Raw genomic sequence first — 23,751 nt, 5'->3', positions numbered from 1 at the left:
GGGCGGAGGCCCCAAGCAAGCACGGCAAATCACAGCAGTGGGCTCTGCTGCATGGCTTTCTGTTGCCCTTCCTGGTTAAGGGGTACAGGACAGCCTGGAAAATGGATAATGGGAAGGAGAAATGGAATCTGGCCGCGGGTGTCCTCTCCGATGTCTGGGTCTCAGACCCGAGAAGCCCAGAGCTTGCTGGTGTCGGTCCTAGATGCAACGAGTGGCTGGCATGTTCCTCCCCTGGTGACAGATGAGGATGTACGGGGCTATGCTGTCTCCGTCCCTGGCCAAGCATTCTGGGCAAAGGCAGGACATGTGGCGGTGGTGTAGACCCTCCCTGGCTTGCTCATTTTCTCCTTCCCACGTGTGGTCTGTAGTTCAGTTAGTCAGGAATGCTTCCCTAAATCAAGCTGTAGCTGGTTCACAATTGAAAAAAAAAAAAAAAACCCACACTGACCCAAGCTTGTTATTTTTCATGGCCAAATACTAAGGGCATGTTCAAAGTATAAAAATGCAAATAGTGTCTGTCTCTGCTTATTTCATATCTTTGTCTTCTGTACTCAAAGCTGCCAACGCTGACAGCATTTGTGATACTAGTGAGGAGAGCCAGCAGAGAGAAGGGTGACCGACAGTTCTACATTTATTTCTCATGAACAACTCTCAACAATGCAGGTGTTAGAATGCACACACTAAACCCTAATCTGGTGGAAATTGGTTTTTTTTTTAAAGCATGTGGCTAGAAAGGTCCAGCATTGTGACAAATTGGGTAAGGCTACCACCTGCAATGCCGGCATCCCATATGGATGCTGGTTCATGTCCCAGCTGCTCCACCTCCCATCCAGCTCTCTGCTAATGGCCTAGGAAAGCAGCAGAAGATGGATCAAATACTTGGGGTCCAGGCACCCATGTAGGAGACTCGGATGGAGTTCCAGGTTCCTGGCTGTTGCAATCATCTGGGTGGTAAACCAGGGATGGAAGAGAGTCAGTCTCTCTCTCTCTCTCTCTTTCTCTCTCTCTCTCTCTCTCTCTCTCTCTCTCTCTCTCCACCCACCATGTGTGTGTCTGTGTCTGTAACTCTGACTTTCAAATAAATAAATAAATCTTAAAAAAATTTCCACAGTCTTTCCCTGATAACTTTGTCCCAGTTATCCTGTTACAACCTGCAGGATTCACCCAATCTATTGTCTCTGATTTCAAGTTTTCTTCTCTTTTTAAAGTTTCAATGTCTCAACATTCTTTTTCTTGTGCTTTTTAGACATAGAGGAGCCATAAATCCTTAGTGATTTTTTTCCCAGCAGTGGCCCCTCATTGGCAAACTTGTTCATGAATGGGTAGAGAGCTGAGTGCCACCTACCTGCTGGCGAGTGATTCTGATGAGTTTTGTGTGTGCATCTCTTGGGAGCTTGGAACACGGTGTCCCTAGCAGTGAAGTAGGGGGCAGGGGAACAATTTCATAATCTCTAAACTCCCCACCCCAAGCTCTAACCATTCAAGGAATCGGTGAACCTCAGTGAAGACTTCTGGCTGGAGTTTTCTGGAATGTCATGTTATCTCACAGGAGTCTCTAGGCATGCCCATTGAGCTCCTTCCGTCAAAGGGGAGGTCCTTGGTCATTCTGATAACAGACACTCAGAAAAGCACATACCTGTATTCCCACGCCTTTCCACTGTGTAGTGGGCCATATTTTTAGAAGCCACCACTCTCAGGAATTGAAAATCAGGATGTCAGTTGCAAGATGATGGAATAGGAAAGACACATTGAAATCTGGGTCTTAAAAATGGCTCTGGGGGGCCAGCCGCGCAGCTCACTAGGCTAATCCTCTGCCTGCGGCGCCGGCACACTGGGTTCTAGTCCCGTTCGGGGCGCTGGATTCTGTCCCGGTTGCCCCTCTTCCAGGCCAGCTCTCTGCTGTGGCCCGGAAAGGCAGTGGAGGATGGCCCAAGTGCTTGGGCCCTGCACCCGCATGGGAGACCAGGAGGAAGCACCTGGCTCCTGGCTTCGGATCAGCGCAGCGCACCGGCCGTGGCAGCCATTTGGAGGGTGAACCAATGGAAGGAAGACCTTTCTTTCTGTCTCTCTCTCTCTCTCTCTCTCACTGTCTAACTCTGCCTGTCAAAAAAAAAAAAAAAAAAAAAATGGTTCGGGGTTCGTTCTCCTTGTGTTTCCTCCTAAGGCCATCTTGACCAAAAATTGGGCCTCTTTCCTTGGAATGCTGTATTGTGGTAGAAATTAATCCTGTGATTTTCTAGTGAAAAGGTAGAAAATAAACTGGACAGTCCCAACCACTCCAGATAGAAAGTCATAATGCAGTGTATTGGTATTTCAGAGGCTTATAAGAAAGAAAATCTAGGCCAAAGGAAGAAAAGAGATGAAAATCACATTAAGGAGTGGGAGAGAAACTACATGCCAGGCACCAGTTATTTCTATTTGCCCTGTCCATCCTGGGAGGTAGGAGGGTTCACAGCTTACAGAGAAGACCCCAAGGTGACAACAGGAAAAATCACACAGCTAGCAGGTGTAAGGCTCAGGGGAACCAGGTCTCGTTAACAGGGCAGTCTTGTTCACCACACTCCCTTATCTGTTTGACAACACCACACCCAAAACCCTAATCTGATGGGAGTTATATCTGTGCACGTGTGGCTGGAAGGCCCAGGAGCACACTCTGACCTCACTTTCCATCTGTGGCCATATTGTTGTTGGGGGAGAAGGAGATGCTATGAATATTTTAATCTGTTGGTTTTTTAGAACTTTTTCTGGAGATAAACACTTTCCTTCCTGTTCCTCTAAACAACAACAACAACAACAAATCTTAAAAAGACCAACAAGAGGATCCCACCATTTTCCCCACAAGTGAGATGGCTGAGTGATATCCAGCAAAGTCACCTGTCAAAGCTAAGCCACCTTCCTTTGCCCTAAGCTGTTTTGGGGACACTATGATTTGTTAAAATCTCAATCTTAACCTATGTTTCTTAAAAGAGGACCCAACTATAGATCTTTACAATCCACTTTACATCTGAGGAGCACTTTACAGGACTAACTAATTAAGTCTCAGCAACACCTTTGATGAACTCCTTTTTATAGGTGTGGGAAAAGAGGCATGGAAATAGTAGAATATGCCCCTGGCCATGATGGCATCAGCATTCCACAGTAGGGTTAGAACTGGAAACTTCTTGTTTCTGCCTCCCGCAAACCCACAGGCCAGGCTCCTGCCTCCACGCCTGGTGGAAGAACGTCATCTGGCCATCTCATTCTTTACATTCTCTGAATAATACAGCTTTCCCGAAAGTGCCATCTCCTCTTTCCCATTCATTCTACAGGGTGTCATGCCATCCCTTTACCCACTTCTTAAGTGAAAGGAGTTACTGGAAAAAGAGAACAAAAGGCCCTATTCTTATGATTCCGCTGTACTCCTTTGCATCTCCCCTTGGAGGCTGTTGTTAGACAGTCTGTTCAGGAATCCAAGGTAAGCCAGCTTTATCTGGCAACGTCCCCAAAGATTTCTTCCTTCCATATGTCCAGGCAGAAAGCTAAGCAGTAATTCAAAGGCAGAAAAGGGTCAGCAATAGCCATTTTCACACGATTTCCCAATCTTTGTAATGTTGGAGGAATCCCTTCAAATGTGAGATTTATGGGCAGCTGTTCCAGCCGGGTGAGATTCTTGCTGACAGGTATCAGACTGTTATTAGCATCTTGTGTTCTAAATTAAAGGAGAAGATCTGACTCAGTATATGCCAGGGCCTTGCAAGGCTGGCAGGGATGGGTGGGGCAGTGGAGCCCAAGCTGAGCAAGTTACCTTGGCAGAGACTAGGTAACCCTTAAGGACCCCTCCTCTAGCAATTTGCTATTGAGGGCTAAACCTGATAGCCTTGGTATATCCCAGGCAGGATTCTCATTGTGACAACAAAAACACCGCTTCAAAATCTACTCTTGAAATTTGGTGATGCTAGGGGGTAGTATGACTTACACCTTCCTGTCCCAAAATCTAAATCAGATTTACAAGTTCAGCAGGATAGCATGGGTGGTTTGGCACAGAAAAGCTGGATTTCAGTGTTGGTTCTGCCACCCACAAGTTGTGTGATTGATTAACCTGGCTGAGCTATAGTTTCCTCCTCTAAAATGGATGACAGTCCTACGACTTACCTTACGTCATTGTTGGGAAAGTAAAATGGAAAGATTTTCTGTACTCTGAAGAGTTTTCTCAGCCTTCGTTAGTAATGACCATGGCCAGTATTTATTGAGCCCTGGCTGTGGACCGGACTCTGTGTGTGATGGGTGCTTTTTCCTATGTCATCTCGTTTATCCTCCCACCCACCCTGTGAGATGAGCAATAGAATGATGCCTCTCTTAACATTTGCGGAGACTGAGGCCTGGGATCACCTAACAACTGGTGCAACTGCATTCAGACCCAGCCCGGCTAGACCACCATGCAATACTGCCTTCCATCTCCACTTGCCTGTCGGGCATTTCCTTTCAGTGATCCGGCGGTTCTCTCCAAGGTAAATGGTTTCAAACAAAAGTTATCATTTCCCCTCCAGATAGGGTCTTTCCATTAGCTTTTTTATTTGCCGGTTGCCATATTTTGTCTCCCTGGCTTGAAAGCTCTGCATCACCTTTGTCTTTTTCTTTTTAGTCTAGGGAGTCACCTGGGCCATTCAGTTCCATTCCCAAGATAGCTGTCTGCCCTTCCCTTCTAAGTCCTTCTGTCACTACCATGGATGAGAGCTCATCCCTCAAGTGGGGTTGTGCAATAGCTTCCCAACTTGCTTGTCTACCTTTAGTCCATCCTGCCTACCACCTGCTAATTAATCCTAACATATCATTTCAACAGCTACTTCCTTGTTCAAAAGCTTTCAGTTGTACATGGGTCAGAGTCCATGTTCTTGGTCCTCCCCAGCCTGGTCACCCTGCCACCAACCCACCAGCCCTGGGCATGCCGCTTGCTTTCTTGACTTTGCACTTTAGCTCACAATGTTTCTCTTTTCCTTAATGGCCTTCCTCTAGTTCCTCCCTGCCTACTGGGTGACAATTCTCCAAGATCCAAATCAAATCTCTCCTTGACTTCCCTTTCCCAAATCAGTAAGACTACACCATTCACTGGCCTCTGTTTACTACCACATATTGCTAGTTGATTTTTCACAAATAGTGTATGTATCTTCTCTCACCCTTCTGATGGGAGGAGGGTGAATAGGTATGCCAAATGAATGCCTACTGTAATGTCAAGATTCGTGTTGCTTACTGGGAATACTGAGATGAATGAGGTATTAAGCAGTTCATGGGCTAATAGAGTAGATCAACAGTAAGCAAATTATCAAAATTGGATATTAAACAAGTACTAAGGCTGGGTGTTTGGCATAGCAGTTAAGATGCCACTTAGAATGATAGGGGTTGCATCCCATATTGGAGGGTCTGCTTTGAGTCCCAGTTACTCTGCTTCTTACCTAGCTTCCTGCTAATGTGCAGACTCAGAGGCAGCAGATGATGGCTTAGGTAACTGGGTTCCTGGCACTCATGTGGAAGACCCAGATTGAGTTCTGTACTCCTGCCTCCAGCCTGGACCAACTGGCTGTTGTGGGCATCTCAGGAGTGATCCAGCAGATGGAAGATCTCTGTCTTTCTACCTCTTTGCCTTTCACTAAACAAAGAAGAGACAAATAAAAATTAAGGAAACAAGCTAGAAAATATATGATTCAAAGATCTGGGAAGTTACAGAGAACACTAACAACAAACTGGAGAAATCAGGAAAGACGTCACAAAATGCACTTCGAGCTGAATCTTGAAGGATGAGTAGAAAATAGGAAAATGCAATTGAAAGGCAAACTTGGTCTGAAATCCATGCATAGAGAGGTCTTCCAAAATTCATGGAAAATGCAGATTATGAAAAAAAAACTATACATGGATTTCCAAAGCTTCAGCGCAGAAATAAACTTATCTTTTAATTCTGTTTTCCATGAAGTTTTTGAAGAACCCTCAAAGACACTCTCCAGGCAGGGAAGGTAGAGAAGGGCTTTTGAGAAGCAGAGAACACGGGGTTCAAAGGCCCAGCGGCATGCTGCTGTGTGTGAGGCCAGATGAGGTGAAAAAGCAACACACACGGGAAAGAAGCAGGCTGCTGGAAATACAGGCGGCGTCGGGTTCTAGGGACCTTGTCATGCAGAGAAAGCGGGCATTGATCCCACAGGGGCGGCAGGGAGCATGGGAGGTTTGTCAGCAAGGAAGTGACATGGTCAGACATGTAGCTTTGAAAACTGCCTCTGGCAGCACCGTGTAAGTAAATTGCAGCTGGAGACACTTGAGGGAGAGACACTGCGGTTTTGAGGGCCTACCCAAAGCCAGGATAATGGGAACAGAGAGGTCTGTTGACTTGAGGCATGCTAAGGAGAAGAATTGGACCTGCTAGATGATTGGAGACGGTGAGTGAGGGACAGAGGAGAAAGGAAGGCTCACCGAGGGTTTGACCTTGAGTAAGGGTGGCCCCGTTTCCCATGGCAGAGACTGTGGGGGCGAGAGGCTGTTTTGGCCATTGCTGTCGTGGTTGTCAACCATAATGAGCAGAATGGCAGACGGGATACATTAAAGGGAGAGCATTGGTGAGGAGATGCTGGGAAGCAGGGAAGTATTTCTGGTGTCTGTCCCAGAGCCTGGCACGTGGTGGGTACTTCACACATATCTGTGCAGAAATAAAGCGAGGATCATACGGAGAAGGCAGACAGGCAGGCAATACACGACTCCACTACATCCTCTGTGAAACCAGGCTCTGATTTTGTAACAGCGTGTACCAGGGCTTGTAGATGCGAGATCCCACAAAAGGCATACCAAGGTCCTCAAGTAGGTCAGTGCCATGGTTTGATTGGCACAGACACTCTGGCAGACAGCAACCAAGGGTCAGCGTGACTGGGGAGCCGCAGAGGGCAGTTCTCTGACATGACATTGATGGATGACTACCCGGACCTTGCACATGGCCTGTGAGGCTTCTCTCAAAGACACTGCAAACAATGGATCGCAAGGCCAATCGATGTTGACTTCACATGCATATTTTAAATGAGACATGGATATTTAGCACATTTGGTGGGTTTTTTTAACCTAAGAAAACATGAAATGTGTCCTAATAAATCATAACCTATTCCATATGTATAACCCTTTTCTGATCTCTTAGAAATAGCTCTCAGTCAATGCCAGAAGCCATGGAGTGTGGAAGGGGGAAAGGAGGGAGAGAGGGGGAGAAAAGAAGTAAAAGAGAGAAAAACAAAAGCCCAACAGAGAGAGACTTGAGAAATGGCCTGATGCTTCCAGAAGATTCCAGACGTTTCAGCTGAAGTCAGCAGCTAGGAGTGATATCCTGGGACATGGAATTTTAAATATTAGTGGACACATTTCAGTAGTACAGCACAAAGCCATTAATTTCTTTGGCATTTTCAGCACTTCATTGCTGTTGAGCATTCCCAGTATGTTCAAGTTAATAGAAAATTTGCAAGCCAAGGATATTTCATGCCTGCATAACTCTAGCTAACAACACAGTAACAGGCAATATTTATAAAAGGTATAGACTACGTTCACATAAGGACAACAAATGCTATTTTAAAACATGATAATGTGCTTTTCTCATTTTAATTGCTTTTCCTGCTAGTAGACTCTAATAACTATAGCAATATCACGTTCAAGGGCACATTTCTACCCATGATGTAAATGGCATTCAATGTGATTCTATACATTCACCTTCCATGATGGTGAGGAAAGGAGGAGATAACACATGTTGCAAGTCGAGTGGTTCCCAGTAAATGCTATTGAATTGGTTACAAGCATGGGAGGCAATTTATCTGGAAATACTTGTTTTGCTTAAGATTGTAAGGCTCTCCCTCCCTCATTCCTCTCTTAGAATCAGACTTACAGGCTATGGATAGATATTACCTTTTAGCAGAATTCTCTCATTATTAAAGATGGACGATCTGATGAGCGGTGCATAGTTAGTACTCTCTGGATAACAAGTGACAGAAAAACCAGTGCAAATTAACTTAAGTAAAAATGGAAACCTGTTGGTCTAGGTAAATGGAAAGTCTCAGGGGAATGGCTAAGTGTAGTTTCAGATGTGGCTGCATTTAGAGTCCAGTGTTCTACCTTATAGGACCATCTTCCACCTGTTTTGAGGCTGAGAGAGAAGGAGCTTCATCCCAGAACCTAAGAGCACATGGTAGAAAATGGAGGCACCTGCCCTCTGTTTTTTTGTAGAGTGGAAGTATCTGTCTTCTTCCCCAAAGTCTGTGGCATTTCATTGGCTCTAGTGGGGTCACCTGGAGCTTAGCAGGCACCGATGCCTTTACTGTAGGTCATGGCCCACCCCAGGGAGCCAGGCACACAGGCTGTGTAGACAGCAGTGGTGGCCACTCTGCAGGATTGAGGGGAAACAGCCATGGGAAGGAAGAGCAAGTCCTAGAAAACAGCACGTGGCCTTGCTACCTTCTGTAGCATTTGAATTAACTTTTCAAAGCAACCGTTGGGTCCTCTAGTTGAGCAATTCCCATTATATGTGAAAAAAAAAAAATCCACTTGTGATTGTTTGATGAGCACTGTGGAGCTAGACAATGCTTCCCATTTTGCGTCTCTCTTCCTTACTGCCATCAGCATCAGTTCTACTCTTGGCCACGTTTGCTCCAGAACAAAGCACTGAACCAGCATCTCTTTCTCAGTCCTGTGGAAAACATGATTGGAGACTGGGCTTTTCCACTGAGTTCTGAATCATTCCATTTCCATCTCTACCTCCTCCATTTCCACTACCAATCCTGACACATAAACCTAAGAACACAACCTTTCTCCAAGCATTTGTTTGGGAAAATTGAGTATTGATAGCTCCTTGTTTTTGCATCACATGGAAGCCAGAGGCTTTAGTATTTGCTCTCTGCTCTGAATACTCCGTTTCTTTGGCTTTTTATCATTGTTTTGAGTGACTCAGTCTCTCTCCCCATTCCCTTCCTTGTCCTAACTGTTGGTTAGGCAGTGCTATTTCTCACCAGTGTCCCCAGATTTCACTCCACCACTTGGCTGCATCCATTTGCCAGATGGAAATCTATGTTCTTTTAAAACTGCTGAAAATGCCTGTGTAATCATGCATGCTAAGTATCGGGAGGGAGAACTGGTATAGCTGCACAGTGTGATGTCAGGGAGCTATTCCCAGGAGCATGGCTTGCCCTTGCTGCCAGCACATCTCTCCTGCCATCCAGAAATTCTCAGTGTGTTCAGGTGAAGGCTCCGTTGCTATGCTTTTTGAAAACTGCACTGACCTTACTTCTTATTTATCCCCAATCAACTGAAATGGATAAATGAGCTTTCTGAATTTATCAGAAATGAATCCCACCTCCTTACCGTGTGGTAAAATGCCTTTGCTAGAAACACAGAAAGTAGAACAAAATAACTGCCATTGTGTCTCTATGTTTTGATTTAGGTTGTATCAATTATTTCTTGCTCTAACAAACCACCCAGCACTTAGTGACTTAAAAGAGCAACCATTTATTTGTTCCTTATTCTGTAGGTCTCTAACAGAGACTCAACTGGTCTCTCTGGAGCTGCCTTCACTGGAGCCATTCACATAGCTGCAATCATCACATAGTTCAAGATGGCTTCACTCCAATGTATGGGGGTGGTGCTGGCTGTTGGCTAGGTCATTGTCTCCAGCAGGCTGGCTTGGGTGTCTTCCCATGGTGCCAGAAAAATTCTCAACAAGTGGGAGTCAAGTCCAACTCTCAGGCATGCTTCAAACCTCTGCTTCTGTCAAATTTGCTAATGTCCCATGAGCCAGAACAGGTGACGTGGCCAAACCTGGAGTCAAATGTGGTAGAAGACTACCCAAATGCATGGGTGTGGGAAGACAGGATTCACTGACAGTCATTGCCATAAACATCTATCACATAATTAAAGCCCATTTCTTTTCTGGAAAATGAGATTTACCTGGGAAGGTGTCAGGGCAAACCTACTACCAGGAAGAATGCCCATCAGAGATTTAGAGATACAGAACAGAAATAGAAGCCTTTTATAGCTTTATTAGGACTGAAAGAACATGGTCTGTGAATTGAGACATTCCCCCAATGGCAAAACCAAACCCACTTCAAAAATGGAAATCCAGGCCTTTACAGGGACCCTACCTAGATATTTAATACACAACTGCATGTAGGGCCCAAAGGTCTTCAAGTATGGGGGTGGGGTGGGGAGCGAGACATTTACTGGGTGAGAAAAATCAGTTTGGTCATCCCAGTGTTGGTGAATAGGAAGAGAGTAAGTTAACTCTGAGTGTTCATGGTAACTAGCATATCCTGAGCACTTATTCTCAGCCACTGTGCTTCATGTATTTCTTTAAGCCTTGAACAACTCTGTGAGGTGGGTGGTGATCTTATTTCCATTTTACAAATGTGGGAACTGAGGTTTTAGAAAGCTGAACTTACCCAAGCTCACACATCTAAACCAGACAGGTTGAGCCTTGAACTCTATAGGGCCTCTGTTATTGTCTGCTAAGTCGTGGGGCATCACATAGGGCAGATGGAGGGAGTCCATGCAGTGATGTCTCTCCTAGGCCCAGCCCCCAAGATGAATAGTCCTGTTGCATGTTCTCCTTGGAGGAGTTCTCCTTGGAACAATCTCCTTCCAGTAGAACCCCCAGACTTCAGAGCCATATACAGGGAACCCAGGTGCCCTGTGGGAGAGAGCTTGCCATTACCCTTATAGCTTCAGACTGATAATGGGGTTGATGGGTTCCTAATTGAGCTCTGGGACCCTTGCCCAGAAAAATTACTCCTGCAGAGCCCTTTCACATTGCTGTAGCTATCGCACGGGAGAAGCCAAACCTATTTTTCTTTCCCAGCTTTAAGGCAATGTCCCTTATGCTTGTAGGTGAACTAGCTACTGCACCCAGAATATCTGAGTTTGAGGATATGAACAATGCTCTGTTTACACCCTTACTTTTCCACCTAACAGTGTAATTGAAGATCAGCATAAATGACTGCCCTCAACCCATCCTAACAGTGGAGTTTTCTGGGAAAACTAACAGGTACAGGTGATGGTTAGAATGTGAAGAGGAGGCTGGAGCCGCGGCTCAATAGGCTAATCCTCCACCTAGTGGCGCTGGCACACTGGGTTCTAGTCCCAGCTGGGGCGCCGGATTTTGTCCTGGTTGCCCCGCTTCCAGGCCAGCTCTCTGCTGTGGCCCAGGAAGGCAGTGGAGGATGGCCCAAGAGCTTGGGCCCTGCACCCCATGGGAGACCAGGAGAAGCACCTGGCTCCTGCCTTAGGATCAGCGCGGTGCGCCGGCCGCAGCACGCCAACTGTGGCGGCCATTGGAGGGTGAACCAACGGCAAAAAGGAAGACCTTTGTCTCTGTCTCTCTCTCTCACTATCCACTCTGCCTGTCCAAAAAAAAAAAAAGAATATGAAGAGGGATAAGAAACACTATTCTGGAACCAGTCAGTTTCTCATAAATGTTTTGTTTAAGTTATGGCAATATAAGCAGATTTAGTCTCTACACTTTTGAGCTCTGTCCCCAAGTTCCTACCTTCACCTCCAGGAAATTTGGCCCCCAATCTTTTTTTTTTTAAAGATTTATTTATTCATTATTTGAAAGGCAGAGTTACAGAGAGGTAGAGGCAGAGAGAGAGAGAGGTCTTCCATCCACTGGTTCACTCCCAAATGGCTGCACTGCTGGAGCTGCACCGATCCGAAGCCAGGAGCCAGGAGCTTCTTCCAGGTCTCCCACGTGGGTTCAGGGACCCAAGGATTTGGTCCATCTTCTGCTTTCCCAGGCCACAGGAGAGAGCTGGATCGTAAGTGGAGCAGCCAGGACTCAAACTAGTGCCCATGTGGGATGCCGGCACTGCAGGTGGCAGCCTTACCCACTATACCACAGTGCTGGCCCCAGCCTTGGCCTCCAATCTTTAATCTTCACTTCCACACATCTTGAGCATCATCAGATTTTAAATTAGGTTTTTTGGTGAAATAAGTCTCCATAAGGGCCAGTGCTGTGGTGCAGCGGGTTAAAGTCCTGGCCTAAAGCACCAGCATCCAATATGGATGCCAGTTCTAGTTCCGGCTGTTCCTCTTCCAATCTAGCTTTCTGCTATGGCCTGGGATAGCAGTAGAAGATGACCCAAGTCCTTGGGCCCCTGCACCCAGTGGAAGACCCAGAAGAAGTTCCTGGCTCCTGGCTTCAGATTGGTGCAGCTCTGGCCGTTACAGCCATCTGGGGAGTGAACCAGCAGATGGAAGACCTCTCTGTTTCTACTTCTCTCTCTCTCTGTCTCTACCTCTCTCTGTAACTCTGACTTTCAAATAAATAAAATAAACCTTTAAAAAAAAGAAATAAGGCCCCCTAGATTATTCTTTACCATTGTCCTGTCATATACCTTTTGGCAAAGAAGAACTCATAATCACAGCACATGTCAGACAATTGTCTCTACACCTGTTTTTGCAGAGGGATTGAGTTAGCAGAGGACGAGGCAGCGAGGCAGCGTTTAGCTAATTTTGAAGAAGAATAAATGCATTAGATGGTATTCAGTGGACCATGATTTGCATAGCATGTAAATTGTATAGAATTGTAATGTGGAAAACTCAGGGCTTTCCAATGGTGAATGGGCCTAATTTATAGCTATTTCTAGGCACTAAAACATCCTGAAACAATAGCAGGGAGGTTTGATTTCCATTTGACAATTTGTAGAAAATGCAAAATAGCTTAGGGCCTCTCTCTCTTTCTCTCTCTTTTTAACATAAACTTCTTGACTAATAAATTGTGACATAAAAAATAATTCACTATTTTTTTCTAATTCTGTTCTGAAGTTGTTCACTTATCTGCCTCAGTGTCCAACCTCTCAGTTCACATTTATGTATTTATGAAATTTGCTGTTCTCAAAGAGAAAGAAATCCTGGAAAAATTAATTATTTAAGGAGTTTCAATATTCAGATTTGTGGTTGTTCACTTAGAAACAGAATATAAATTTGGAAGCACATTTAAAATTTAACCATAGCTTGATGCAAATTAATATCTGCATGGGCCATGTGCAGTCAGAGGAGAGAGGGATGAAAAGATACCTTCAAGGGCCAGCGCCGTGGCTCACTTGGTTAATCCTCCACCTGCGGCACCAGCATCCCATATGGGCACCGGATTCTAGTCCCGGTTGCTCCATTAAAAAAAAAAAAAAAAAGAAAAGAAAGAAAAAAGAAAAGATACCTTCAAAGAAGACGAGACAGAGAGTCAACCTTACTGTGAATCTTGCTGTTTTGACTCCATGAGAGTGAAGGCATGTGGTAGAAAGAAGGCCTGGACTGGATTCCAAATCAGAAGGAGAAATGGGGAAGGAGGGGTTCTGGACTTCTACTGGGCCAGGATTTGCAAGCCTTCCTAGGAATGTCTACGAGATGCTCTCAGACCCTCAGACGCAGATGTTGGCCTCAAGCAATGGACTGTCCAGTGAGCCAGAGCAAGCTCTAACATGATGGGAAATGTGTGCTGCACTGGAACTTGGTAGAGGTGATGGATCTGCAAAGTTGTGAATATACTCAATGCCCTGGACTGTTGGCTTTAAAATGGTCACTATTGTGTTATGAAAATTTCACCTCCATATTTTAAAAATTATGCTCCAAAAAGGCACAAAAGGAGAGAGAGGAGGGATCCCATTTCCTCAGGAATCTTTGTGCATCATCGCTGAAGAACAGAAGGTGGGTGCTGGGAAAAAGAGGTGCCCTGGGGGCCTGGTTGGCGGTCTCTTTCCGATGTGCTAGTGGGCAGACGTCTGGGATTTTGAAGACTCAGCCATTGTCTGGCAAGTCCGAGTTAGGACAGAGTCCTGTGAAAGAGATATTCACCAGAAAGGCTTTTGCTGACCTGTGAGAGCTGGAGACCTTGGAAGGCTCCTCTGACCAAGATAGTAGAGCGCTGGGACAAAGGTCCTCCGACTTAAAGATAAACTCTGCACCTCCTTGCTGTGCGGCCTTGGGCAAGTCAAGTTCACTTGCATCTCTGAAATCCTGTTGCCTCCCTGCCACACAGGGGGTCAGAAAAACTCCCTGGAATGGTTTTGGAAGAGATTAATACCAAGGCAAAGTGTGCGGTTACTAGTTACTAGCGTAACAATGTTATTCCCTTCCTTTCTAGTGTAACAATGTTTCTCCCTTCCTTTGCCGTCTCCCTCACCCTCTGACCTGAGTTCCCATCGCTGGAGTTGTGTCCTGGGATGCAGTCACAGCACTGGCCTGGTACATCACCCTCATCACCCTTTCCCAGAGGGCTCCTTTCTCCTGACTTCACGTTTTCCTGCGGAGGGGCTGCAGCTCGGCCAGGGATCTGCAGTCAACTCCTGTTTTTGTGCAGCCCACAAGCTAAGAATGAGCTTTTCACCTTTTCTAAATAGCTGAAAATAATCAAAAGAAGAATACTCTGTGGCATGTGAAAATTCAAATTATAGCATCCATAAGTCAAGTTGCATTGGAACACAGCCCCACTCATTCACGTGTATTTGCCTATGTCGGCTTTAGAGCCACAGTGGACAATCTGTATCGTGCGACAGAGACCCGGTGTCCCACAAACGGGAAAATATTTACTCTCTGGCCCTTAAGGAACAGTGTGTGAGCCATGCACTGGTGTCTCATTCCTGGCCTGTCTCTCCACACATCACTCACCCCTACTTGGCAGGTGCACCTTGTGACTGGGTGGAGCCAACCCATAGAGCTATACCCTTTCACTTCCTTTCCTTTCTTCTCTCCCCCAGAGCAGTGGGAAGCAGGGATCCCGAGTGACTGGGTCTACTCTGCAAGGCTGTCCCAAGGCCTAGCCTAGGGGAGGGGGCCAGGAAGGACCCAGAGAGTTTAAGGAAGCTCCTCTGGCAGCAGATTTAAAGCCACATTCTCTGATTTCTCTAACCCTGTGTTTGTCCCAGCTGGTTCTGAAGTCAGGAGGGGAGAAGGTGTGATTTCTCGCCTGCCCTCTCCAGCAATCCTTTCCTCCCCAGCCCTAGTCCTTGAGTCCTGTCGTCTGTTCTTGGGGTCACTGAAACACCCTCCCACCGGCCTCCCTGTTTCTAGCATCGCCTCCCTCCACTCCAGAGTGGCCAGTGTGATCTTCCTAAGACAGAGATCTGACTGAATTTCTTCTCTACTGTGAAGACTGGTTGCATCCATGGTCCAATGTTTCATGCCCCCAGTACCTCTACCCCTGGTGGTGCCTTCCTACAGTTACTCTAGGCTCGGGCATGGGATTTGCTTGAACCAAGGGCTTAATAATAAACTCGACACAAGCAGAGGCTTGAAAAAGCATTGGCAGGTCTCAGCTCTTGGATCCCTGCTAGTGCCACAAGAGCACACCCACACTAGCCTGCTGGAGAGATGTAGGAGACAAATGGAGGAGAACCCAGTTGTCCAGGTCAAGGCCACACTGGATGACCCAGGTCCTAGCCAACCTATTTTCTTCTTGTGTGACCAACACAGAGCATCGGAATTGCCTCGCCAACTAGTAGGCTTGTGAGAAGACCAATCAACGTTGGTTGTTTGATGTCGTTAAGCCTTGGGTAGTTTACTATTCAGCAATAGCTAACTGATTACACCTGCTTCAAACTCTGCAATGCCTCTAATTGCTTCTTTAAAAAGCCAGGACTCCCTAACTTACCAACACATCAGGACTTTCATCATTTTCTTGAGTCCCATATCTTGGAGCGCAACACCCCACACCGATGACATACAACTTTCATCACAGCTTCCCAACACCTGTGTCTGGCTCCTCCACAGGCACCTGCTCATCAGTCTCTGGCTGCCCCTCAGCCTGAGTTGTCCCTGGCTTCTCTCCTTGACTTTAACTTTGCCTCATGCTTTAGGTCAGTGTTTTCTCAACTTCGAGTGGGGAAAGAGGTTCAGAGTCAGAACTAGCTTGCTTGCTTTTTTGATAAAACAGAAAAACAGAAGCAGGATGGGATAGCATTAAAAAGATCAGAGTGAATCATACGGTTTGCTATACAAAACATATCTTTCTCCCTGGGCTCTGGTTAAAAAGCTTGCAGACATGTTGCTTTACAGCATTTCTTCTTGGGGCTACTTTCAGTAAATACTACCTCCCTCCTCCGTCTGTGTGGTCCTCACCCCTTCCTTGGCAGGTGCTCGCAGGCCTCTCCCCCAGGGACCTGCCTCTTCCCACCTCTCCTATATCACTCTCAACCCCACCGCCCCACAGCAGGCCCCGGCCCCCTGAAGCAGCAGCTCTCCTGAACAGTTAGCCTGCTCTCACACCTCTGTGCCTTCAGGATTTGGTTTTTTCCCTTTGCCAATAATAGCTTTTCCTTCCTCATTCAGCTGGAAAATACCTATTTGTTAAGGGTGTTGTAAGTGCGTTCTCCATTATTCAATCTTCCAGACTTAGCTCGAATAGCGCATTCTATAAAGCCTCTCCTGCCCCTCCCCTCGCCCCCGATTCAATTCCCACGAACACCTCAAAGTTTACAACGTGTCAAGGCTTAACAACATTGTTTTTAGAACTTAACTTGGGCTCCAGTGTCTGTTTTCGCTGGAGGTTGTCTGCCTGCCTGGCAGCTCTGCAGCTCGTGAGTGTGGCTGCTGTCAAGGCCTCAGCAAGCACAGAATGGCAGTGGCTGTGTATATCTTCCACACAAGCTTGGGGGCTTCTTGGGCTAAGGACTGAGTCCTGTCCATCTTTGGGCCACTGGTCCCCACAGCAGGACCTGGCATCGATCCAAGTTGGCATTGCACTTCAGTTGAAATTGTCTCCTCGGATATTTGGGAAGCCCAGGAGGCCCACAGGGATAAGACCCAGGACCCTTTGGGCTCAGTGGGAAGACAATGGCCCACGGAATCCTACAGGAGAAAGCAGGGAGCCCCGTGCAGCCGACTCAGCCTCCTTGCTTGGCCTGCCAGCACATTTGGAAACCACGTGAAATAAAAAAAAACAAAACAAACAAAACAAAAGAAGCCCAAACCCACGCAGCATGAAGAAGCAGGAAAATACTCTACAGCTTCTCCTAGAGGGATTTGTGCGCCAAGTTCAGAAGATGAACAAAGGAGTACACAGAGTAATTGGAGATAAGAGAACTCCCAGGAAAGGCGCAAAAGCTCAGGGCTGGGGAAGGAAGGGGCTGTTTACAAACTGTGAAGAGGAAGAGGGAAGATAAGAGCTGAAGCAGAGACTAACATGGAGACGGGCGTAAGGAGCCCCGACAAGTTAAAAGAAAAACATTTCTGGTGGATGATGTAAAGGGACGGAGTGCACGCGGAAGGGAAGCACCAAGTTGCACAGCAAGCACGCACGCTCTGTGCAACGCCCGCAGCAGCTTTGCCCCGCTGCACTTGCTCAGGTACCAGTGTAGGATTTTTCCACCTGCTGCTTGTCCCGGTTCGCAGAAGGTCTCCAATGAACGGCTGTGCTGTGGCCGCTGTCAATTAATTACAGGTGCAGTGAATGGTTGCCAAATGGAGACTGTCGGTAGCAAGGACTGAACATTTCCCCCAAAGATACACAAATCATAAGAGGGCGCTTCATGTAGCCTCGGGTGTTTACAGAGGAGTGCAGGACCTAGTGTAGTACCTGGCACACTCTGCATTTTTAACATTTTTAAACCCTTTCTAAAGCCAACCATTTTGTTACAAAAGAATAGCAGTTCCCTGCCGCCTACCTGTCCTTCGAAGACTGTGCTAACTGGGTGGTGCAGGGCAAAGAGTGGAAAGGGGAGAGGGAAACAGAACAAGTTCATCTTTCAGCCGTGTCAGCCAGTGTCCAGGAGAAAAGGGTCTACGACACATCCGGCTCCATCAGATTCAAAGGAGAATAAAGGAAGCAGGTGGAACTGAAAGCCAGGAAGAATGGAAGTGATTTTGCACTCCAAGTTCATGATGAGATAAGTAAAAAGAAAAAAAAATGAAATCACTGTCAGTTTCTTGTAGCAGAGCCAATTTCCTGCTCTTTTAATGGTTTGTTTCATCAACTTGAGAGATGTTGGGATTTGGACCAGATGACGAATCAATTACCTCAATGGGATAAAATGCCTCAACTCCACCAATGGGTTGGGAAAGAACAACAATAAAAAAGACACTGTCAGGTGCATCCTGCAAAGCAGGTTGAGCAAATTTGGTGTTGCATCTCCTAGACTACGTCCAGGGCTTACCAGCAAGCTTTTCTCCCCCACCCCCAGCTCTGAGCAGTGCACTGCTGCCCTCGGGAGTAATGAGCAAACTGGGAGAAGAGAGGCTGAGGAGACAGGTAGAGAAGCAGAGGGCTCACCCAAGTAAGCCGGGTCAGACCAGGCAACCTCGACAAGGCATGGAACAGTGAGAAAAACTGTGAGTGGAGTGGAGCGGAGACTTCTGCCTAGATGGGCTGTGGAAAGAAAAGCATTCATTTTGTGCGAGTTGTTTGTTGACTGCTGCTTTCAAAGCTGGCCCCTAATATCCCCAGCTGGCCCCTAAGGATAAAAGCCAAGTAATTCAGGTTGCTGGAAAAAAGAGCACAGTTATTACACGACAATTATTTTAGAATAAGAAACCTTTAGATTCTGAGCCCCAATATTTGTATTACATAAAAATAACTCACTACATATGAGTTACATTACTATATTATGCAGGTATTATACACACACACACACACACATCTGTATATCCGTACATATAAAGGCACTTCAAACAGTACATGGAAAGTAGAATTTAAGGTGCAGAGAACTGAAATCCAAGCATGGTTTATTCATAATATGCATTTTCCATGAATTTTGTGAAGACCCACTGGAGTGTGTGTGTGTGTTCGTGTGTGTATGTGTACGGCCCATTTACTAGTGTACACAAGCCTCTCTGAGCCAGGTTCCTAACTCTCTACTGGTCTCTATCCAGGTGGCTAGGGCATTTGGGGCCCTATCTATAAGCTGAGCCTTGCTCTCATTGTTATGACCAGTCTGGAGCTCAGACAGGAGGGATTTCTGGAGCTATAGCCCAATCCTACAGAACAACCCATCAGTTCACCCAACTCTAAGTCCATCCCTGGATTCTGTACCCGTTTGGCTAACTAGTTTTTGGTAGCATTTACAACACCCCATAACCTGCTCAGATTTCAAGACAGTTAATGGGTTTCTACCATGGGGACCCTGTAGCTGAGACCTCTGTTTAGTTTACTTGCCTACTCCTCCAACTTCTTTAGGATAGGGGGCTAATGAATTCCCATCAGCGCCCTGTCCCAACCACAAAGAGGCATGGTCCTCAGCAACCAAGGGTAGAACCGTAAGGGAGACAGCACTATACAGTTGCTATCAGATGCACCCTCATGGGGGCAGGAAGCGACTGGGCCAGAGGGAGCAGGGATGAGTGTATATATAGGGAAGCTGGTGACATGATGGCTGTCTTAAGCCTCACTTTACAAATCACAGAGTATATGGGGGAGGAGGGTAGATATGTAGTGAGGTGGCTGTTGTTGAAAGATTTGCTCATGTGTACCAGTTACCCCAGACAGCAGAGTGGGATCTCAGAGACAAGATCTAGTCCCAGAGCATGGGTCTAGCAAGACTATACAAAGTGTCAGTGGGAATCTTGTCCTAGGAAGAGGTCCTGGCATCCTGGGCAACACCACTGAGCGCCCTGCAGACCTGTAGATCAAGAAACTCCTCACAGAGAGGAGAGATTCCGAACAGGTCTGGAATAATAAGCCTGATACCGCTGTCTCATGGACTTTCCCTTCTTCCAGTCTTGCCCTTTTCCCACCTGCCCTGCCTCTCACATTCACATCAGATTTTTTTCAAAATTCAGCTCTCTTCAGATCACTTCCCATGCAGGCTCTTGGCCAAATGCTTACTTATAACCAGGTATTTGTGTCTTAAATTGTGCAACCTAGCAGCTGTCTGAAGTCCTCCAGGACAGGCTACGCTGCAGAGAGTTTTACAAGGCAAGAACTGAAACTAGATAGCTGTGTTTTGTATCTAGGAGGCTTTTGGAGACTTTTAAATGAAGCGTTATAGTGTAGTTTGGGGAATGAATGACAGATTAGGAGCCATTGATGGGAAGAAGATACAGGAACTGAGTTTTGTTCAGCTGAAGAGAAACAGGCTAGTGCTTAGTGTTTGGTAGAGTGAAGTTATGTTGAGCAACATATTTTTTTCATACTCTAATATGCCTAGTATTTCTTCATTTACTCCCCACATATGTATTAAGTATTCTGTGCCAGGACATGTACAAGGTAGAGAGAATCCAGGAATTAATAAGAAATATATAGGTTGGAGCACTGGGTAGAAGTTGGTCAAATGATACGCAATTACAGTTAGGAGAAATAAGTTCAGGACATTTATTGTACAACATGGTGACTATTGTTAATAACAGCAATATGTTGCATTCTTGAAATATAGGAGGATGGATGAATATTCTCACCACAAAAATGGCAACAACATGAGGTAAGGCATATGTTCATTGGATAGATTTAATCATTCTGCAGGTATATATACTTCAAAACATCTTGTATACAGTGAATACATACAATTTGTGTGTCAGTTTTTAAAAAGTAAATAAGATTATTGTGTAAACTGTTTATGTCATAAAAGGCCTTCTTATCTAGAGGCCTAATGTATGGCATGAGGACTACAATTATAATACTATATACACTGAAAATTTGCTAAGAGAGTAGATTTTAGGTGTTCTTGCCACCAAAAAAAGACTAACTATAAAAGATGATGAGATGCTAATTTACTATAGTAACCATTTCACAATGTGCATCAAAGCAGCAGTCTTACCCCTTAAATATATACAACAAAACTTTTTAAAAAATGACGTCCCTGGTACCGCCTTCAGCAACTGCAGAGGTGTGATAGTATGATGAGAGCGGAAGTGCAGGCTGTTACAGACACAGCAAGGAGCATCTCGCCCTGGCTTCGGGGTCCCCTGGGTCTCAACTGCTAGTGTTGCCTCCAGCCAGATTGGTTTCCTCCGGTTTCCCTACACATTCCTGACTTCGGCTCTTCTCATTAGGGGCCCATTAATTCTTTAAGGCCTTTCCTGGGTCTCAGAATCCTCCTAAAGAGACGTGTACTGCAGATGTCATTTAAATCAACATGGGTAGGTCCACATCCAGGCCCTGGGCTCCAAACACAAGACCATGGTAGATAAAATGATCTTGAAAGAAATCTAAACACAAATGGCCAAGCTCAAAAATAAAATACATCTCGTTATGGACCAGAAATACAGCAAAACATACACTATCGTAAGCCACGCCGAAGCCATGGCTGCTAAGCGTGACGGTGGGCACAGACTGTGGAATGGGGACCTTTGATGTGGTCACAGGGGTCAGGACACTCACATGGCAGGACAGAGAGACCCAGATTCAGTGAGTGAAGCCAGTGTTTCTGGGGACTCTGCAGCCGGGGAGCGGAGGATGAGAAGAGGTTGCAGTGAGCCCCTGCCTGCGGCCGTGGAGAATGGGCAGCTGACTGTCTCTACACGTGGGAAGAATGCATCTCACCTGAAGCGAGAACACAGGTCAAGCAGCCCACTGACTGGTGGCGGGCTCTGTCTGCACTTCAGTGGGACAGGAACTTCTGAACTTCTGTGGGGAACAAAGGCTGAGATCCGCACACTGGGCCAAGATAAAGCAACCACAAACTTGTCAGGTCTGGGGAACAGAGAGAGAGAGAAACCAATAAAACCTCCTACGCACAGTGAGCCTCCCAACCAAAATCCCCAAACACACAGAGAAAACTAAGACGGAAGATATAAATAACTAGGGGATATATTTACTCCAGATAAAATGAAAAGAACAGACCAATATGGAAATGTGTTTAAAATATGTCAAAGATACTCCAAGAGCAAAAGAAAGGACTAGAGCTCATGAAAAAGAGTAAGAAATTCTGAAACAAAACAGATGAAACAAAACCAAGCATATATATTTATATATATAATATATTTATATATGTGTGTATATATAAATAAACTGGTAATCTTGGGAAGAAAAAAATACAGTCATCGAACTAAAAGTCACAACAAATAGGATAAACTCTAGATTGGACATATTTGAACAGATAATTGAAGAATTGGAAAACAGTATTGAGAGCTTGGCCCAGCATAGAATGATAGATTAAAACTACGAAATGGCAGTTAGGAAACAGGAAATAGAGTGAAGTTCTCCAAGGAGGCTGTAATAGGAATTCTACAAAAGAGAAGAGAGGAATGATAAGACATGTATGTCGAGATGATGGCTGCGAACGCTCTGGACTGGAAGACAGATAGTAGTGCGCCCTTGTGCTGAGCAGAAATACATCTGTATGTTCTGCCCTCCATGACCCAGCTCTCCGGCCTCCATGCCCTCGTCTCCTATTGTGTTCCTCCTTACTCACTAAGCTTTAGCCATTGTGGCCTCCTGGCTAATCCCTGAACAAAACACGCTGCTGCCTCTCTGCTGAAATGCTGTTCCACAAGATAATCTGGATGGCTCAGGCTCCCCTTCGCTTTAGACTTCTCTTCACATGTTACTTTATGAATGGGATTTTCCCTCTTATAAGCAAATCAAGGTATGTCTGTGAGCGACTGAGTGGGTGGGGGGGTGCCTGCTATCCTTTCTCTGCCCATTACCTTACCCACCCATACAGACCTGGTACTTAGTTTAGTACCGGATACATGGATACATGTCCAGTTTGGTTTTGCTAAACTCCATGCAAATCCTTGTCTATATCCCCAAAGCTACCATCATTGTGAGTGCATAGGAATTAATATTTAATAACAAGTTGTGCTCAATCTATGTTTCCTAAAAATTTGTCATTCTGCGTGTAGCAGGATAATGAAATTACGGAATTCTGACGTGAAGAGGGAGTCTCGGGCTCACTGACTTCAGCTTCATGTTTTACCTGTGAAACACTGAGGCCAGGAAAGTGCAGCGGATGCAGAGCCGCACAGTCCAGCAGAGCTGGGGCGAGAACTCTTGTTTTCACCGTATGACGTGTCTTCTTTATGCTACTTGCATTCTCAGAGAAATCAAGTCCTCATTGATTCTCCCCCCCCACCCCCAAAATGAGCATCTTCTTTAACCTCTGTGCTCACACACATTGTTTCTGGTCACAACAGATTAGCCCTTCCTAACTCAAAGAAACTGAGGCTTCCTGGTACTGCTTCATTAAAAATGTAATTTTAATGTGTTTTTATTTCTCCAGCTTCTTGTCATTAAGAGCCTATAATTAAAATAATTAGAAGAAGAATCTAGCCTGTTAATCAGTCTACATTTCAATAAAACATTTTAAAATTCACAGTCCAAAGCTGTTACCTTATTATTTAAGCATGAGTTCCATTATATAAATTGTCACCACAGCACTGCCAACCAGTTATTTATAGACAAAATCTGTTAGCTTTTCCTTGGTGAACCAATATCACTGCGTGCTGAAGTTATTGAAGAAATCACAGGGAGGTGGGGGATGGGTGGGTTGGCCTCCCTCCCCCACCCCACAGTGTGACGGCTCTGGAGGACTTGCAGAGCTGCTCTTGGATGCAGTGTGTGCCAAGAGGGTGGAGAAAGAATACAGTTTTGCAGCAGCAGTGAGAATTCGTGGTGCTAAATTTTGGGTGTCATGCATACATATATATATATATACACAGAGACATATGCATGTGGTGATAGTGATAAAAAGATTTTTTAAGCTGCTATAATTAAGGCAGGCTGCATTCCACGGCTACAGTCGAGCTTGAGACACTAAAAAGCAACCAGAGTGATCGTGTCTAGAACCTATTTCCTGCTGTAAGTTTTCTGCTCTCTGTTTCCCACAAGCCTGCACCCCCAGACACTTGTGC

General features: G+C 45.7%; 1 long non-coding RNA gene across 1 annotated transcript in view; it reads left to right on the top strand.

Annotated features, from left to right (window-relative positions):
• Positions 1–23,070, top strand: part of LOC149125581 (uncharacterized) — a 32,572-nt gene extending 9,502 nt beyond the window's left edge. The window contains exons 2-3 of the long non-coding RNA XR_016211444.1: positions 20,334–20,378; positions 22,744–23,070. This is a non-coding gene — a long non-coding RNA (uncharacterized LOC149125581). The remainder of the gene's footprint in view (positions 1–20,333; positions 20,379–22,743) is intronic.
• The last annotated feature ends 681 nt before the right edge of the window (positions 23,071–23,751 follow it).

This window comes from Oryctolagus cuniculus, chromosome 7, assembly GCF_051225735.1.
Source record: "Oryctolagus cuniculus isolate XC-2025 breed Fujian yellow rabbit chromosome 7, ASM5122573v1, whole genome shotgun sequence".
In the NCBI taxonomy this organism is placed as follows: Eukaryota; Metazoa; Chordata; class Mammalia; order Lagomorpha; family Leporidae; genus Oryctolagus; species Oryctolagus cuniculus.
This window is presented reverse-complemented; position numbering and strand designations above follow the sequence as displayed.